This window comes from Rhinopithecus bieti, unplaced genomic scaffold, assembly GCF_001698545.2.
Source record: "Rhinopithecus bieti isolate Rb0 unplaced genomic scaffold, ASM169854v2 scaffold_69716, whole genome shotgun sequence".
In the NCBI taxonomy this organism is placed as follows: Eukaryota; Metazoa; Chordata; class Mammalia; order Primates; family Cercopithecidae; genus Rhinopithecus; species Rhinopithecus bieti.
Window position 1 is genome coordinate 358,226 of NW_016826382.1, and position 6,406 is coordinate 364,631.

The following is a 6,406-nucleotide window of genomic DNA, read 5'->3' on the forward strand; positions in this document are numbered from 1 at the left end:
TCAAGGATCTAGAACTATAAATACCATTTGACCCAGCCATCCCATTACTGGGTATATACCCAAAAGATTATAAATCATGCTGCTATAAATACACATGCACACGTATGTTTATTGTGGCACTATCATAATAGCAAAGACTTGGAATCAGCCCATATGTCTATCAGTGACAGACTGGATTAAGAAAATGTGGCACATATACACCATGGAAGACTATACAGCCATAAAAAGGATGAGTTCGTGTCCTTTGTAGGGACATGGATGCAGCTGGAAACCATCATTCTCAGCAAACTATTGCAAGAACAGAAAACCAAACACTGTATGTTCTCACTCATACGTGGGAATTGAACAATGAGATCACTTGGACACAGGAAGGGGAATATCACACACCAGGGCCTATTGTGGGGAGGGGGGAGGGTGGAGGGATAGCATTAGGAGATACACCTAATGTAATTGATGAGTTAATGGGTGCAACACACCAACATGGAACATGTATACATATGTAACAAACCTGCACATTGTGCACATGTACCCTAGAACTTAAAGTATAATAAAAAAATTAAAAAATAAAAAAAGTTAAAACACAGAAGTATTGAAAATAACTACATATATTCTAATTTGGTAATCAATACACAATCTAGAAAGATGAAAGTATGGCATGAATAGCATAAAAAGTGGGCGGAGTGAAGTAAAAGCATTGAGTTTTGTATGCAATTTCAGTTGTTAGCAACTTAAATTAGAATGTTATAATTATAAGATGTTTTATATGTGCCCCATGATAACCAAGTAAAAAAAAAGTCTCTAGTTGATACACAAAAAATAGAGACATGAATCAAAGCATACAACTATCAAAATTCAACAAATTGTAAAGAAAGGTAGGAAGATTGGAAAAAAGAAAGAAAAGAACTACAAAGCAGTCAGCAAAAATCAAAATGCCAGTAGTAAGTCCTTTACCTATCAATAATTACTTTAAATGTAAACGAATTACATTTTCCAATCAAAAGATACAGAGTGGCTGAATGGATTTTAAGAAAAGAAAATAAAAAAAAAGCCAAGGTACCTTATCATCCTGGTGCTGCTGCGCTGTGGAGGCCGTGCAGTCTCTTAGCCAAGATGCCTGAGGAAACCCAGACCCAAGACCAACCGATGGAGGAGGAGGAGGTTGAGATGTTCACCTTTCAGGCAGAAATTGCCCAGCTGATGTCACTGATCATCATTACTTTCTACTTGAACAAATAGAACTTCCTGAGATAACTAATTTCAAATTCATCAGATGCATTGGGCAAAATCCAATATGAAAGGTTGACAGATCCCAGTAAATTAGACTCTGGGAAAGGGCTGCATATTACCCTTATACCAAACAAAGAAAAAGAAGACATAATCCTCACTATTGTGGACACTGGAATTGGAATGACCAAGACTGACTTGATCAATAACCTTGGTACTATCACCAAGTCTGGGACCAAAGTGTTCATTGAAGCTTTGCAGGCTGATGCAGATCTCTCTATGACTGGCCAGTTCAGGGTTGATTTTATTCTGCTTATTTGATTGCCAAGAAAGTAACTGTGATCATCAAACATAACGATGATGAGCAATATGCCTGGGAGTCCTCAGCAGAGGAATCATTCACAGTGAGGACAGACGAGTGAACCTATGGGTCGTGGAGCAAAAGTTATCCTACACCTGAAGGAAGACCAAATTTTGAGTGCTTAGAGGAACGAAGAATAAAAAGGATTTTGAAGAAACATTCACAGTTTATTGGATATTCCATTACTCTTTTTGTGGAGAAGGAACGTGATAAAGAAGTCAGCGATGATGAAGCTGAAGAAAAGGAAGATAAAGAAGAAGAAAAAGAAAAAGAAGAGAAAGAGTCTGAAGACAAACCTGAAATTGAAGATGTTGGTTCTGATGAAGACGAAGAAGAAAAGAAGTATGGTGACAAAAAGAATAAGAAGATTAAGGAAAAGTACATTGATCAAGAAAAACTCAACAAAACAAGGCCCATCTGGACCAGAAATGCCGATGGTATTACTAATGAGGAGTAAGGAGAATTCTACAGGGGCTTGACCAGTGACTGGGAAGATCACTTGGCAGTGAAGCATTTTTCAGCTGAAGGACACTTGGACTTCAGAGCCCTTCTATTTGTCCCACAACATGCTCCTTTTGACCTGTTTGAAAAGAGAAAGGAAAAGAACAACATAAAATTGTGTGTACACAGAGTTGTCATCATGGATAACTGTAAGGAGCTAATCCCTGCATATCTGAACTTCAGTAGACAGGTAGTGGACTCAAAGGATCTCCCTTTAAATATTTCCTGTGAGATGCTGCAACAAAGCAAAATTTTGAAAGTTATCGGGGAGAATTTGATCAAAGAATGCTTAGAACTCTTTACCAAACTGGCAGAAGATAAAGAGAACTACGAGAAGTTCTATGAGCAGTTCTCTAAAAGCATAAAGCTTGAAATATATGAAGACTGTCAACATTGGAAGAAGCTTTCAGAGCTGTTAAGATACTATACATCTGCTTCTGGTGATGAGATGGTTTCTCTCAAGGACTACTGCACCAGAATGAACGAAAACTAGAAACATATCTAATATATCACAGGTGAGACCAAGGACCAGGTAGCTAACTCAGCCTTTGTGGAACATCTTTGGAAACATGGCTTAGAAGTGATCTATATGATCAAGCCAATTGATGAGTACTGTGTCCAACACTGAAGGAATTTGAGCGGAAGACTTCAGTGTCAGTCACCAGAGAGGGCTTGGAACTTCCACAGGATGAAGAAGACAAAAAGAAACAGGAAGAGAAAAAAACAGTTTGAGAACATCTGCAAAATCATGAAAGACATCTTGGAGAAAAAAGTTGAAAAGGTGGTTGTGTCAAACTGGTAACATCTCTAGGCTATATTGTCACAAGCACATATGGCTGGACAGTAAACATGGAAAGAATCGTGAAAGCTCAAATCCTAAGAGACAACTCAACAATGGGTTATATGACAGCAAAGAAACACCTGGAGATAAACCCTGACCATTCCATAACTGAGACCTTAAGGCAAAAGGCAGAGGCAGATAAGTAAAGTCTGTGCAGGATCTGGTCATCTTGCTTTACGAATCTGCTCTTTTGTCTTCGGACTTTGGTCTGGAAGATCCCCAGGATCTACAGGATGATCAAACTGGGTGTGGTTATTGATGAAAATGACCCAACTGCTGATGATACTACTGAAGAAATGTCAACCCTTGAAGGAGATGATGACACATCATGCATGGAAGAAATAGACTAAACTCCAGCTGAGGGATGACTTAAACACTGGTTCAGTACTCTACAATTCCTCTGATAATATATTATCAAGGATATTTTTCTTTGTTTTTTGTTAACATTTAAAAGTCTGTGTGGCATGACAACAACTACTTTAAGGGGAAGATAAGATTTCTTTCTACTTCTAAGTGATGCTGTGATACCTTAAGCACTAAAGCAGAGCTAGTAATTTTTTTTAGCTTCACATTGGCTTATTTTAAGAGACAGAGGCAATGCCTGTTGTAGGATATATGTAACATGATGTCTACTTTGTGGTCTAAAGTGTTTAGCTATTAATTCGTATTCCTTAGCAGGCCAAATCTTGTTATCCAAGTGTTCCTGAGCTATACCTTGATGTTTAGAAGAAAAGTATTTGTTACTTTTTGTAGGATCTACTTTTGAACTTTTCATCCCCTGCAGTTGCCAGTTCTGTATGAACTAGTCCTCTAGAAATAGGTTAACTTAAAGCAACTTGATGGAAGGAAATCTCCACAGAGAGTTCTTATTTTCCAAACAAAAGTATTGTTTGGAGGAGCAAAGTTATAAGCCTACCTAAGCCTATCACAAAGCTTTTCAAAAAATAACTCAGAGCTAGTCTTGTGGATGGAAATGTAGTGCCTGAGTCACATTCTGCTTAAAACTGTAACAAATACAGATGAGTTAAAAAAGAAAAAGTCAAGATCTAACAATATGCTGCCTACAAAAGACTCTTTTTAGCCTTAAGAGCACATGTTAAAAGTGAAGGTATACAGAAAGATATTTTATGTAAATGTAAACCCAAAAAAAAATCAGGGAAAGGTATACTTCCATCAGACAAAATAGACTTTCAATCAAAATCTGTCATAAGAGACAAAGAAAGTCACTGTATAATGATAAAGGGGTGATGTAATCTTGAGGATATAAGAACAGTAAAGACAGATGCATTCAACATGGGAACACCTAAACATATATGAAGCAAGTAGTAACAGAACTATAGGGAGAAATAAACAGCAATATAATAATGAGACTTCACTATCCTACTTTTAAAAATGGACAGATCATTCAGACAGTGAATCAATGCAGAAACAGGAGACCTCAGTGACACCATTGGCCAAATGAACCTAATAAACACATACAGAACATTTCACCCAACAGAAGTTTAATATAAAATTTTCTCAAGTGCACATGGAACATTTTCCAGAATAGATCACGTTAGGTCACAAAACAAATCTTATACTGAAGAAGAACTAAAATCATCTCAAGTATCTTTTCTGGCTACAATGATATAAATATATAAATCAATAACAGGAAGAAATTTAGAAAATTACAAATAGGTGGAAATTAAACAACACACTCATAAGCTACCAATAGGTCAGAGAAAAAAATCAAAGGGAAAATCAAATGTACATGGAAATAAACAAAAATTGAAATACTACAGCTTTGCCCAGATGTGTCTCCTCATCCCCATGAAACAGGAAGCTAAGGAACCCAGAACGCTCATCCTGGCCATCACCTGAAATAACAGAGAATACCTGAGAGTAATCAAAGCTCAAATACATAGCCATCTGCTTATGTACAACTGGCTCTTACCCTTAAGTACCATCTACTGCTCCGCAGATCAAATTTTACTGCCTAATATAAAACCTGACAAAAAAAGTGAAAAGGGGTATAGAAACAAAGCCAAAAGACCCTACTCGACATACTCTCGATCGCACCACTTAGAGAGAAGGGGAAGGGAAACATATATATAAGAAAAGAAAAAAAATTCCTATCCACACAAAAATAATTACAAAATTTAGAAGTGCCATCCTCTCCAGATGAAAGGGATCAGTATAAGGATTCTGGCACCATAAAAAATCTGAATCTTGTGATATCACCAAAGAATTGCACTAGCTCTCCAGCAAGGACTCATAACCAAAAATGGAACCTCAGAAATGACAGGTAAATAATTCTAAGCATGAATTACAAGAAGGCTCAATGAAGTCCGAGGCCATGTTGAAAATCAACACAAGGAAACTACTAAAACAGTCCAAGAAATGAAAGAAGACATAAACATCTTAAAAAGAAATTAATCAGAGATCTTGGAATTAAAAACTCACTTAAGAAATTTAAAGATACAATTGAAAGTTTTATCAATAGATTAAATCAGGCAGGAAAAAAGAAAAAAGAATTTCAGCCTTTTAAACTGGCTCAGGCAGACCACACACAGAGAAAGAGAGAGAAAAGAATAAAAGAAAAGAAAATCAACAAAGTCCTTGAAAAATATGCAATTATGTAAAGTGACCAAACCTATGGGTTACTGGCATTCCTGAGAGAAAAGCAGTGAAAGTGAAAACTTGAAAACATATTTGAGGGAATAATTCAAGAAAAAATTTTAATCTTGCCAGAGAAGTAGACATCCAGATACAAGAAATACAGAGAACACCTGAGAAAGACTTTACAAAATATGTATCACCAAGGCATTGAGTTACCAGACCACGCAAGGTCAACACTAAAGAAAAACAACTTAAAGGCAGTTAAAGAAGATGGTCAGATAACTTACGAAGGGAATCCCATCAGATTAACAACAGACTTCTCAGCAGAAACCTTAAAAACCAAAAGAGGTTGGGGACCTATTTTCAGTATTCTTAAAGAAATGAAATTCCAATGAATATTTCATATCCTGACGAACTAAGCTTTATAAGTGAAGAAGAAATAAAATTTTTACCAGACAACCAACCACTAAAGGAATTTCTTACCAGTAGATCAGGCTTACAAGAGATCCTTAATGGAGTTACAAACATGGAAACAGAAGAATGATCCTGGCTACCATAAAAACACACGCAAGTTTGTAGCCCACAGACCTAATAAAGTAATTGTTCACAATTGAAACTATAAAGCAGCCAGCTGAAAACTTCATGACCGTCAGGATCAAAACTTTGAATTTAAATAGTCTAAATATCCCACTTAAAAGGTACAGAGTGACAAGTTGGAGAAAAAATGAAACTGATCTATCTGCTGTCTTCAAGAGACTCATCACTCATGTAATGGCACCTGCAGGCTCATAGTAAAGGGTTGGAGAAAGAATTATCACACAAAGAGAAAACAAACAAGAAAGAACAAGGATCACTATTCTTTTTTTTTTTTTTTTTTTTTT

The 6,406-nt window shown here is 36.4% G+C and overlaps 1 pseudogene; it reads left to right on the plus strand.

Annotated features, from left to right (window-relative positions):
• The first annotated feature begins 1,097 nt into the window (after positions 1–1,097).
• On the plus strand, positions 1,098–3,277 carry LOC108522975 (heat shock protein HSP 90-alpha-like; annotated as a pseudogene).
• Positions 3,278–6,406: the final 3,129 nt, after the last annotated feature.